This window comes from Staurois parvus, unplaced genomic scaffold (genome assembly GCF_062004578.1).
Source record: "Staurois parvus isolate SC_StPar_1 unplaced genomic scaffold, SC_StPar_1.0 ptg000283l, whole genome shotgun sequence".
Taxonomy (NCBI): domain Eukaryota; kingdom Metazoa; phylum Chordata; class Amphibia; order Anura; family Ranidae; genus Staurois; species Staurois parvus.
In genome coordinates, this window is record NW_028318079.1 from 385,808 (window position 1) to 400,126 (window position 14,319).

Sequence of the window (14,319 nt, forward strand, 5' to 3'; positions counted from 1 at the left end):
CCACAAGATGTCACTGTTTTTCTAACACAGCCTCAGACTGCATAGATATTTCTATATTCAGGAAGGGGTGGGGTTTTACACATGGGAGCTCAGTGAACAGGAAGAGAGACTGCAGCCATGTTTTGATGATGGTGAAGGAAAAGAGCCATGTGAGCAGAGAATCCGTTGGCATCCAGGTGTGAGAACTGCAGCTAGTGAAGCTGATGGTGTTCAAGTCGCTGATTCTGTTCAGAGAAAGGAAGATCGCTGCCAGGAAGGCTGATGAGATTGCATGCTTGTTGGAGAGACATTTGTTCTGTTCTGAGTCACCAGCGGATGCAAGGCAGACCCGGGTCGGTAAGATCGTGCACGCACCTAATTTCAGTGTTGGCGCCTCCAGAGACTGAGACAGGCCTATAGTTAGTTAGGGTATCTGTTTGTGCCAGGCCACAAGTGTTGTTACTGATCATTGGAAGGACTCCACAACTTAAAGTGACATTTTACATTGGAGAGCTGATAAAATCCCACAAACTCAAGCCAGACTGGTGTTTTGCTCAGAAGGAATACTCAGGCACATGCTACAGGACCAGTTATGGGAGGGGGAATACTGTAGATTTGTGTAAGATTGTAAGCCGTTGTGCTGCACCACAGGCTAGCCCATACCGTACACCCATACACTGATTCCTGCTCTTTTAGGGTAGTAACAGGTAAGGTGTGGCAGCTTAGTTTTGCCCGCCAGTAGGTAAATTATTTTGCTTTCTACCATCATCCAGTGAAGGCGCCGTGCTGTGCAGCACAAGGGTCTCAGCCTTTGAGCTGGGTGTATGTAAATTTATTGTATGTTCCCAGCATTTGTGGTTGTGTTTATTTGCCACATCTAAGTAAAATTCTGTTGTGGGAAAACCTGGTGTTGGGGTTGCCTTCCTCGTTCGTGACTTCACCGTATCCTGGGGAGCCCACCCTGGTACACAGCTTACACAGCTGTCTGTTAATTAGTCCCTTCTGTCTCACCCCCTTTTTTGAATCTAGCCAGCAATACTCTTTATCCATACCAACTCACTTAGCTTGGGCCATTAGGCACCTCTTGACCATATACCATGCTTCTGTGAGGCAAGAATCCCTGTGACCATAGCTAAAAGACCTGGCGAGGTGTCAAACTCTGAATCAAGGGAGGAATACCTGAAAGTACTTGGCATGGAAGAGGTAAGTATGTATGATGGGGGTATCAAACAAAAGACCCTGTCACTTTGTCATAAATTGCCAACATATTTTTTTTTTTTTTTTTTAAGTCCGCAAACGTGCAACTATAACGTAAAAACCCGTAAGTGTCCGCAAAAAAGTGCAAGTGCAAGAACACCACACGAAAAACGTGCACTTAGGGGTGTGTTTGTCCTACCCCCGAAAGGGTTGGACCGTTCACCCGATCCCCCGGGGCACGAAGCTCCTGACAGGGACAAGGTTCCCATTTGGTCCTCCTGGCCAAAAGGCCTGGTGGACCACCGTTCCTTATGCCCAGCCGAAGCCGGACATCCAGTACTAGGCAAGGGGGTTCTCCCGAAGAGAAAACCCCCTAGGGATCAGGGGAGGAAGGAACCGTATGGCCACACATCCTCCCCCTAGACTTCAGGTAAGGCCCGAGGACCCACACCCTCCATCCGTGAAAAAACACACACATAAGAACAGAAAAAGTGACAAAACGTGGGAGTGATTTAAATAAATAGAATAAAATAAAAAAGTGGTACCGTGCCTAATAGTGCACAGACCAGGCCCTGAGGCCTGTAGCAAAAATTGCCCTGGACTTAGCCAAAAGACCTGGTCCTTAGGGCGCTGTGCAAAAAGAAGTGAAAAACAGTGGCCATGTGTCATCTTCACACCGTGGGGTCCCACACCCAAGTGTTACTAGTGACACCCCTGAGAGCGTCTTCCCCAGGGGGCACTGAGTTTGCGGACTTTTTGCGTCCCCAGCCCCAGGCCAGACCAAGGTAGCACGTTCAGATCAGGAGGTACTGGGTCTTTCCGGTCTCCCCAGAGGAATTACTCCCAAGGCCCCAGAACGAATCATGGCGCTCCCTGGTTTCTGTCCCTCCGGTACTAGCCTTCCGGACCCCCATCATACCAGTGAGGGTACTATACAACAACCATCCCCGTAAACTAGAATGGTCGGGAGCACCCCCACTGGACACTGATAAGAACAGATACTACACTTGATCTTAGCCAAAAGGCCGAGAAGACTCTTTACTTCTGCCTTGTCTTTTTTTTTTTTTTTTTTAACTTTTCCGCAAAATTGCCAACATATACTGTATCTAAACCCAATCCCTTTGAGTTAATTTTGGATAGAGCAAGTCAATTCTCCTGTCAATTCTTTTTTGCTATCTGTGCCTCATTAGGGAGATTTCCCTTTACTTCCTGTTCTGTAGACTCAACAAGAAGTGAGAGAATATCTTTATTATGTGAGAGAAACTCTCTTAGCTGTTATGAGAACAATTGTCCATACGGATTTCCTATCATTACTGTTCTGGTGACAACTCAAAACTTGGAATTTTTCTTCACTTTTATTCCCAGTGTCATAAGTGATCAGTGGACATGTGCGTGCTGGAATTTTTGTTTATATTTTCTTCAGATGCATTCGCTCAGTGAAGAATTTAATTTCGTTATATTCATTATGTGGACCTGATTTGTTTTTAGAATTTTTTAGAAGTTTTGTGTCTTCGTTGGTCTGGGTGGACTCCAAAAACTTTGTAGTTTTTCCAGAAGACTGCTATATATTTGATATATTATCAAATTGGATGGATTTGAATCAGACAGATTCAATATTTTTGGATGCTAGTCCAACCCACCAAGAAAAATGCTGTGAGCTGATTGGACAGTATCGAGTGGCATCATGTGCATCCGAATTAACAAATGGAACGAAATTCAGATCCATTTGTTTTCCATATCCGACACATATCTAGTTATCAGAGAAAATTAATCTCCTAATGGGGATACAGACAGCAATGAAGATTTAACAGGGGTTCTAACCCCTCTCTATGCAAATCTAAAAAAAAATCGACTTTAGTTACACTTTAATTTTTATGTTTTATTAGTTCAGGTTTTTCCTATAAGGTTAGAATATTCACAACTGATAGTAGGGCTTAGCACAGACCTGCAGATCCATCATGACAACGCACGTTACATTGATCTCTTCAGCTATCTCCTGCAAGTGCTGTGCAATGTGACAGGTCTGATAACGGACTTCAGTCTATTTCCTCTCCAATGCACATTGCTGGCGGCTCGTTATATAACTATCCCGGAGCCACATGACATGGAGACTCCTTCTCTAATAAAACATGTTCCGCTGACAGGCCCAAAAACTGATTTTAAGTGAATAACATTTTATTCAGCATTGAACTATCCCTAAGACACATGATGTGTCATGACATTACTTTGCTGAAATGGCAGAAGAGGGAAAGAAGGTGTTTGTGGGATCTTAAATAATATATAAGAAGGTACAAACCATTGGAGGAATGGCCGACCAACTTGGCCAATCAAGCCATTAAAGAAAGCAAAAGAATGAAAGGGGACCTACATTTTTGTTATTGTTTAAATTAGCATTTCTCAGCCATGGCTCAATGTTGAGGTTGCTAGGAGCTCTTTGAGCAATGGCAAATTGTTCTTCTTGTAAACAGATGCTTACAAATTGTTCTAGTTAAGTCTATGGTTTTATAGGTTCAGCTAAATAATTTTTCAGGGGTTAACCTTGGCTTGGCACTTTCCCAGGCATTTTTGGCCTCTGCCCTGCCTCTGTTATAAAAAGGGGGAAGGCTCTGTTCGAGCAGACTTGGCTGTGGTCTGGATGGGGAGTGTACCCACAGGCTGAAAGAACGATGTAACCCACCGCAACCTATGGAGCACCCTCAAGAAGAATTACACCCAGAGCCAGGATACTGCAAGATTACGGACTTTAAGGACTCTGATTTGGGGGAAGGTATGCACTGGGCAGCCTACAGTAGATAGTTAGGGATGAACCTTGCCACTAATTGTGTATTTCTGGACTGTACCATTTGGATATACAGTAAATGTTATTTAACTGTTCTTGGCCTGGTCTGAAGTAACTGCAAAGGGGTGCATGGTGGTATACAGCATATAACAAAGACCAGGGCCTGTTATACACACGGAGAGTGAAGAGGAGGACACATAGTTGCCATGGGTAACCAACACTTAGGGAATGACATATCAGCCAGAAAGAGGAAGAGCAGTACAGGCACAGGTGATGGGTTCTCTGTATAGCAAGGGGATCAGTGCGCTGATTTCCTCCCTAGTGGTCGGTGCCCCAGCCAACCAGGATTGAAACCTCATGGACTTAGCTGCAGGTACGGGAGGAGTTGAAGAAGTTCAGTTGTGCACACAGGAGATCAGCGCTTGTCGCACAGTGGGACTGACAGGTAGGAATGAGGGGATAGGAAATCTGGACTGGTGGAGCAGAACACAAGCTCGGTGGTTTTCCCCTCTAAATGTCACATTCCACAGGACAAGGTCTGCGGTATCATGGGATAGAGTTAGAGTACAACTGCACCAGGTGTACTACTCACTTCCAAAAACAGCGTGCTGCTTTAATGTTGAGTTCACATGAATGCAGCCCCGCTTGGTCCCAGGCATTAGTGTGTGCACATACAAGAAAAGGTACTCCTACGTAAAGGACAAGTTTGCCCTGCCCACAGCCTATCTACACCAACCACCAAGGGGCATACCTTAACTGACTGCCAATTTTAGGGGCTGCTTCAATTTTTACTGCCTGCACTTTTTCCTGTTATTATTATCAATAATCTTAATAATTTATTTTCAAGATTTCTACTCAAACTTTTGTTGTATAGAGCATGAGGGTGTAAAAATATTTACCCTGGGTATCAAATACTGTATGTTAGGTATGCCATAATATTTGTTTTTATTGTAGTGCTACCCTCTATAGGGCCGCTGTGTTTCTGGATCCATCTAAGCTTTGCACAGCAAGGCAATATGCATTTTCCACCCTTGCATCCACAGTCAGTGAACAGTACATGAGCTTGGTTTTTGTTAATTTTTTAGGGGATATAACTTGGATGGGGGTAATAGGGACTATGGGATGCCCAACTTGACTGAATCAATGCATAGAGACAACTTCCTTCTTACTTACAGAAACAGATCCTGGACTGTTCTTTTCCTTGAAAGCGGTCAATCATTACGGGTCAGTAGTATTTGCTCCTTATGAGCTAGGGACTCTCAGCTCCCTCTGAAAGTTAGCTTAGCTTGTTGCAACTACATGAAGAGATATCTCTTCTACCCTGTGGAGCTACTCCCAGCAACACAGCCTGCAGACACTACCAGCCCTCCTGGCTGCTCTGAAAATCTCCCAGGACAAGGATAAAGGATTAAGTACAACGTTGTCCTTTGAAAGCTTGCTACATGTGGCAGTCTTTCCCCTTGTAAATCTCTAGGTGTGCTGATGCACTCACGCTGTCATCCTTGCTTCTACTGCTCCCAGGCCTAAATCCTGTTCAAACTGTGATGCTGAATGGCTCCTCCTGAGCCCAGCCCAAGCCCAGCCTGGCGGCCATCCCCCCTAGACCTAGGGGATCCCTCGCAGGCTACTGACAGCCTCCTCAGCACTCCATCTTTCACTTGACTCCCCTGCCAGCCCTACTCTTCCATATTTATGTGTTAGCCTTACCACCCCTTCAGGGTCTCCAAACCTGGGGTTGATTAGACTCCCATAAACATGCAGATTAGGTCTCCATCTCTTCCGCCCACTGGCTTGTGGAAGCTTCCATGGTCCTCCAGAACCAGGTGGAGGCGATAGAGTCCCAACCTGTAAAGCCATTCAGCCTGTCCTGCAGTGACCCGACCTAATCACAGACTCATGCAGTTACCACGAGTCATACACAATAAATTTACCTACACTACCCTAGTAGAACACAAGAGGGTTCTACATTATATTTAAACCATTCCATAACTTTCTTATCATGCTAATGTATCACAAACAATTGGCATCATTTTTATAGCAAGGGGTTCCCTGAGACCTTATAAATATTTTAAGGGTTCCTTAGGGGTAAAAAGGCTTTAAAAGACTGGGTTGGATACTAGATGTAGCAGTGTGATCAAAGTAAGACGGCTAATGATTGATTTACCACATTTCCCTTTCCATTGTTGTGCAAAGTTCAGTCATTTAAATTGGCCAATCACAATTAATCTTTTGCAGATCCAGCTACAGTAAACTGAAATGAAAATAAAAACATGGAAGAAGTGATCCACAAAGTTTCAGTATTTATTGGTGTTATAAACATGCCAGTACTCTACTGTATATTTTCTAACAGCCTTTGGATTACTCTTAAATAACAACTAGACCCAATAAATGGACCCGCATGATCCCTCATGTATCAATGGATATATGTACCCAAAATATGGGTATCTTGAATGATGGTCAAAGCCAGAATGTATTATGAAATTATACTCAGGTTCTTCCATCACACTTACATATCTCCACGTGTTATATTTCACTTCACTCCTGGTTAACTATGAGGGGTCTTCAAAAAGTTAAAAAAGTGAGGAAACTTTTTGAAGAACCCTTGTATTTACCTTTAGTATATAAGTGGGCACATTTTGCCATAATAGACATCCCTGGCACCAGGAGTTCTGAAGACTGCAGACAACTCTTTACTATTATTTCTCATGTAGCCAAAAAGACAATTTTGTTCATTGAATAGTTGACTTATGTGCTTTACAAGCAGTGGATGGAGGTCTCTCTAAGAAAAGAATCTCTTTGACATTTGGTAGTCATTTATCTAAACCCTAGCCATTGACAACCAATGATTGATAGCGCATTGCTTTCACCCTACTCAATGTTATCTAACTAGACTACTCATAAATGACCTCCCAAATGACATTTTATCTTTTGCTCAAACCTCAAAAAATATTCTTGTTGACTGAGATACCCTCCTTTCTAAGTAGAATTAAGTAAAAGACAGATGAGCACTACCCATTAAATGACTGACTGCTTGGTTAATTGGTAGATTGATTAATTGACCGACTGCTTATTTACTTGCTTAATGGATCACATCTTGGATTCTTTTTCTTGTTGCTATGTGACTGTAAGTGCATGTTAGTCTTATTGGCTTAATGTTGCAGTGTCCTAATTGTTAACTGCATTAATTAATTTTAATTTAAATTAAAAAAACATGCCAGTGAATGTATTCACAAGCGTCACTGGTTGGTACGCCTATTAGCAGCCACATGCCAATTGGTAAGTCAATAATCTTACCTTCCTCTAGCTCTTGTGAGAGCCTGAAACCTTCAAGACCATGCTATTTATTACAGGAAGACTTTTACTTCTGCTCTTCAGATTGATGATTGATGTCCTGTAACACAACCCAAACATTGGATCATGATATGTTCCTTCGAGCGGTTTGAACACGATAATTTGATTTTTCTTCCAGGATCAAAATGGAAGTACAAATGGGGCCTGTCCATTTCTTTCTATTGCTCCAAATCTAGGTGTGCTATAAGACGCTTGTACCTGAACATCCAGGAATCTGGCCTGAACCATTTTATGTCCAACACAATTTTATTGGCTCATCACAAGTGGTTAGCACTTCCACCTGGAAGCACTGGGGTCGTCGGTTCAAATCCCAACCACGGCACTACCTACGTGGAGTTTGCATGTTCTCCCTGTGCCTACATGGGTTTCCCCTGGGTACTCCTCCCACACTCCAGTGACATACTGGTAGGTTAACTGGCTCCTGTATAAATTGGCCCTAGTATGTGTATGTATGAATGTGAGTTAGGGACCTTGGATTGGAAACTCCTTGAGGGCAGGGACTTATATGAATGTACAAAATAGTATATAGATATACAGTGTACTCTATATATATTTAAATAATTCTGCGCTATGATATATAATAAATCAATAACAAATTTTTGTATATATATATATATATATATATATATATATATATATATATATGTAAAGCTCAGTGTAAATTGACTGCAGTATATACTGTAAGTGCCTGTAACAGTTAAATAACCAATTAAATCACTATGATACCTAATGGTCAATAGGAATTTACAAGAGGCTGAAGGCATTGGGCCAGAAAGTAACAGAACATGCCTCTTGGAGCATCTTGGGTTCTAAAGAAGGAATGCATATTGGACACACAAGGCCTTTATTGCCCCCCCCCCCGCTGAGCATACATTGTAGTTCCGGAACCTTCTCTACTATTATGCACTGAGAGGTGTACAGTAAGGCTCCATTCACAAGTGTGACTTGTCATGCGTCTTTGGAAATGACAAGTCACAGCCCACTCTTTTCAATGGCACCCATTCTAAATGCATCTAAACGTGTCTAAACACTAGCAGCCTTTAGCACTTGGGTATTTATTCATGTCAATTGAAAATACTGTGGTAAATCAAATGAATAAACGTCCAAGCGCTACCGGTACCATGTTAAGCATTTTTCTGCTGCCAGAAGAGCTAGACGTCTAGGGGAGTTCATGTGTACATGAGGCCTTAATACGAACTTGTCAATGGCACACAGAATCATATTAAAGTAGCTCTGTCAGTGGTAAAAAAATATCTTATTGGGAAATCCACACAACAAAAGAGGTAATATGCTTACCTTTCCATTGGCCTGTGTCTCCTACCTTTGCTTCATTCAGGTGTTTCAGGGTCTGTCAGACTTTTCAGCATTGAGCACTTCCTGGAGTGTCAGACATCTGAATCCCAGGTACTCACTTTAATTCCATCTGCTGACCCCTATATCACTGCTGAGCCTTGTAGTTACACAGAGATCGGAGGATGAGACCAAAGCTTGCTGAAGAGCCTTACAGAGTCACTAGCAATTGAACGGAGCGATGATAGGTGACACAAGCCAACAGGGACGTGAGTTTAATATGTTTTCTATTGCAGAGGACTTACATTAGGATTTAATTGGACAACTGACAGTATTGCTTTAAGTTGTTTTGTTGCCTGGGTCATTCGTATAAATAGCCAGTCTTATTAGTAGTGGTGGCTTTTTTTTTCAAATGTAGCTCAGGAAAACTATGCATGTCAACATGAGTCCTAAGAGAGAATTTCCCCCTTCTTTTTGTTTTGTTTCTGGAACATGAAGTGAAGGGATGTCAGTTTTTAATTTTTTAGTTGCATATTTTATTTACTCGCATACTTATGGATTGCCCACATTTCTATGATATTGTATTTTTATATTTTTACTATTGGACTTTAAATCTTTTTTTTAGGTCTGATTATATATATGTAGCACCCTCCTAGTATTGGATGCTAGGTAAACTTTGTTTTTTTTGTCTCCACTATAATCATTGGAGCGGCTATTGATTTATTTAGGATGTTCCTGGATTCACAAGTTGCAGGTTTGATTGTTTCCCCCTGCAATCTGGAGGATTCCAGAACATAGAATATTTATTCTGCTTCAGCCAATTCCTGGGGAGGTGGGCCCAGTAGGTGCCTGGAGGGGAACATAAATAGTCGGGGGTCTGAGAAACCCTGGCCTAGTCCTGCTGGAGACTTTTCCAGCCTCAAAGGCTGCTGCACCATTGAGGCAGTCTTGCTGGAGTTGGCTGATGCTTGTTGAGGCTCCAGCTGTGGCAGTGCTGAGAGGTCTATTTCTAATTTCTTCTGGAGCTAAGGATTTGGTCAGGAGAACTCACTGAAGAGTGCCTGGTGGGAGCAGACAGGTGTGCTGCTGCCCTGGGATGTCATCAGTACATTCCCAAGCTCAAGATTTGGAGGAGCATGGAGGTGATTCCAGGAGTAGGCAGTTACTCTAGGAGAGCTGGACAGGGCCGTAGAAGGTCCTTAACCCATCAGCAGGACTGGTATCTGCTCCTTTGTGCAAGGAGGAACAGGATGAGCACTGCCAAAGCCCTAAAAATGACCTCCAGCAGGCCACTGGTGTGAATGTCTCTGACCAAACAATCAGAGGGTGGCCTGAGGGCCCAACATCCTCTAGCGGGCCCTGTGCTCACTGCCTGGTACCATAGAATTCGATTGGCATTTGCCATTGAACAACAGAATTGGCAAGTCCACCACTGGCACCCTGTGCTTTTCACAGATTAGTGCAGGTTCACCCTAAGCACATGTGACAGACGTGAAAGGGTCTGGAGAAGCATTGAGGAACGTTATGCTGCCTGTAACATCATTCAGCATGACCGTTTTGGTGGTGGGTCAGTGATGATCTGGGGAGGCAGATCCATGGAGGGACGCACAGACCTCTACAGGCTAGACAATGGCACCCTGACTGCCATTAGGTTTCGGGATGAAATCCTTGGACCCATTGTCAGACCCTACGCTGGTGCAGTGGGTCCTAGGTTCCTCCTGGTGCATGACAATGCCCGACCACATGTGGTGAGAGTATGCAGTCAGTTCCTGGAAGATGAAGGAATTAATACCATTGAATGGCCCCCCCACTCACCTGACCTAAATCCAATAGAACACCTCTGGGATATCATGTTTCGGTCCATTCGACGCTACCAGGTTGCACTTCAGACTGTCCAGGAGCTCAGTGATGTCCTGGTCCAGATCTGGGAGGAAATACCCCAGGACTGTTGTTTCTTATCCCCCATCTGTTGTCTCATTAGGAGCATGCTCCTAAGTTGTCAGGTATGTATACAAGCACATGGGGGCCATACAAACTACTGAGTACCATTTTGAGTTGCTGCAATGAAATTTCAGCAAAATGGACTAGCCTGCGGGATTATTTATCACTTTGATTTACGGAGCTTTGAATCCACTCCTCTGTAGGTTGATAATTTTAATTTCCATCAAACGATGAGGCATCCTTACTTATATATATATATATCTCCACAAAAAAATCCACAAATCGGTTAAGGATCCCTGGTCATCCCATAAACAAGATCTTTGACTGAAAAATCTAGTGAATACATAGGGAAGACCCTTCAACCTTTTGTGGTGAATCAATTCTCTTATGTCAGGGACACTTTGCGTCTTCTGACACTTTTACATGATTTGACCATTCTCCTCATTCTTGACATTGAAGCCCTTTACTCTTCAATTCCACACTCTAAAGGTCTTCAGGTTGTCAAGAAAACATTAAGTAGCAGAGCAGTAGGTAAACACAAACAGTCAATTTATTGTTGACTTCCTGGAGTTCCTTCTTACCGATAATAAATTCCAGTTTAGTGACAAGACATTCTGTTAGGCCCAAGGCACAGCTATGCATATGCCAACATCTACCTGGGGGATTGGGAATTGTGACTGTTTGGTGGGGGGGGGGGGGGGGCTTCACCAATGTGTCTGTCCAGGATCTTGTCCTGGCACAGATACATCGACTATGTTCTCGTCCTTTGGATAAGCATGACAAAACAGGCCCAAGAGTTTATAGAGGGCTCATCCCCAACCCTTATAATTTAAAATTCACCGATTAGTATAACGCCCAAAATGTTTCTGGATCTGGAGATTGAATTGGATTGGAATGGGGGCATTAAGACATGGATACTAATAATTTATTGGATGCTAGAAGTTTCTACCCCCACCCCCTCATTCAGGGTACCCCGGGGGTCAATATTTAAGGGCACGAAGGAACTGTTCGGATCCCTTGGACTTTGAAAAGGAAGCATCTAATCTATGTGAATGATTTACCAAATGGGAAAACAAAAAGAAATGGTTGACGAAGGCATATCATAGAGCAAGAGATTCGGATGGTGAGAAATTAATTTTTGGATCTAAGGGGAGACTTTCTGGAAATCAGGAAACAATTAAGCTTAATATACAATGTACAGAACTATCAGAAAATATAAAAGATATTTGTGCCAAACATTGGCACATTCGTAAAGAGGATTCCTTGGTTAAGAAATATGTCAATAACTATCCTAACCTGATTTATAGGAAGGCTAAATCCCTAGCAGATCTATTGGTCCACAGTAATATTAATTGGTCCCCCCCCCCCCCAAGTTGCATCATCTATCACGTATGCATAGGTGTGGATGTTGTGATGTTTGCCCCTCTGTGATTGAAGGTGATAGTTTGACCTTGCCGACTGGCAGGACCCTCAGGTGTAGACATAGAGCTAACTGTGGCAGTCTAGAGTTGTATACATTATTCTCTGCGCCTGTGGGTCCTTCTATGTTGGCAAGACCCTCCATACTATCCATAAGAGATTCCAGGATCATCTCTTTGAGATCTCTACCTATCATCTCGTTGGCAAGACGTGTGTCTTAAACATAATAGTGATTCCAGATATCTTCGATGTTGGGTATTGGAAGGTGTACCCCATGACAATAGGGGGGTAGACTTTGATAAACTGGTACTTCAACATGAAAAAAGGTGGATATGGGATCTTGAAGCTACCAAAGCCCCTGGTTTGAATGAAAGCCTTAGCTTTGCCCCTTTTTAACAACTTGATGATCTCCTCAAGGCTCATTTATTATTGTTGTGTTTGTTTTTTTCTGTGTGTGATTCCATGTATTGAATTAGATTTTGGGTTTTGTTTTTCATATAGAGATAGATATGAATAATGTTGGGCTATGTGGTTCTTGGCGCATCACTTTGACGAATCCATTTAATGATTTGTTTTTAATATTGGCTGCTTGCATGCTATGGGCTGGGTGTCCTTTAATTGGTCTTTTCTCTGTTCTCTTTTTGAAAAAATTGATCTTTTGGGAATAACATCTCTTTACCACTATATTTACTTTCATGCATCTTGATATTTTTCCATTGATTATTGTAATTTGTGCAACGTCCACTAGATGGTGTATTGGAGACTTTTTGTGACTCTCACCACTATTTTAAGTATGTATGTGTTTTGTTCACTGCGCATGCGCGTGACGTCATTGAGCACATTGCGTCATGACGTGAGGACGCTGCGCAATGCGCAGTTGGAGCAGAGCAGCCATTTTAGGCACCCAGCCCAGGAAAGTATGTCAAACAAACTTGAGCCTATGTCTGAGGCAGTCAGTTGTACCAGCAAAACCAGTCAGAAAAGGGCTATCACCACACTCCCAGGTCTCTCAGGAACTCTCCAATGGATCTCCACAACACGATATGTACCTTCAACTCTGCTCTAATATTGTTTTGATGTTCCAATTTCATCAACTTTGGAAGAACTCTTTTGCTAATATGCACTAAAGGGGACTGCCACTATTACCTTTCAACTCTGCTCTACAGTAATACTGCTTTGATAGTTCAATTCCATCAATTTTGGAAGAACTCTTGTGCTATATGCATTTAAGGGACTGCCACTATTACTTTCCATGGATGTGAATTTGGTCATTTCCCGGATCAAGACTCCCCCTATTTAATGTATGAGGGAGGTTCACCTGATATATATCCTCCCCTGGATGATGCTTTAAGTGTTGGGCACCAGAGGGAGGTAAAGCTACCTCTGAAATATATATACAGCTGTTGTTACTGGTTTCCTCCTCTGGACTACATGTATATTGGTGTACTGTTTGGGACTTCTTCATGGCCAATGTGATATGTCTGATTCATTATCCACTGTAAGAGGGAGGTTTACACAGCCTGCAGCATTCTCCTATGGACTACACAATTTCACTTACACTTGGGATTCCAACTACTTTTCCATTCATGGTGATCTTCTTTGAGTGGCAGATATATAAATGATGCAGAATGTGTTCCCTTCAAAGAGGATTGTAAATGGCCAAGCTTTATAACCTTATGCATTGAGCAATATATTTTCTCTAGAGAGAGTTTTCAAATGTCATCAATTGCTTATCTACTGAGTTGATGGGCACTCCCCTAATGGGGGATAATATATGAAACCTGTGGAGTGTGGTGTGATTTTTTTGCTGATTTTATGTTGTTTTTAGAGATGTCTTTGTCTAATAAAGGAATCGTGTGCCTTTGACCACCAGCCCTTCTATTTATTATTATTCATTATTTAATATAGCACACACATAAACAAACCCAATATCCTGGTTGAGTCCATAACTGATCGTTTTTGTTTAGTTTCCATATATATATATATATATATATATATTTACATTGAGCAAAGCCTTTTCATAAGATTTTGTAGTGGGATTAAGATTAGATGTATTTGTGGGAATGTGTGCCTATCAAAAAGAGAACTTTTTGAATTCAGGTGCTGATGTTGGATAAGAAAATCTGGCTTCAGTGCTCATTCCAATTCAAATGGTGTTTCGTAGGGTTAAAGTCAGGGATCTGTACAGGCCACTGAAGTTCCTCCATTGTAAGCCTACCCATCACAAAACAGCCTCAAACTGTCGCAAGGTTGGAAGTGCATAATTGTCTGCAATGTCTTATCTGTTGCATTAAATGGTTAGTTCCTCTTTACAATAAAATACACCATGCAGTCAAGGGATGCCGCTGTGTTCAAAACCCTAT

General features: G+C 42.5%; 1 pseudogene; it reads right to left on the bottom strand.

The window, feature by feature from the left end:
* Positions 1-2,098: 2,098 nt before the first annotated feature.
* Positions 2,099-2,213, bottom strand: LOC149458546 (U2 spliceosomal RNA; annotated as a pseudogene).
* Between the last annotated feature and the right edge of the window lie 12,106 nt (positions 2,214-14,319).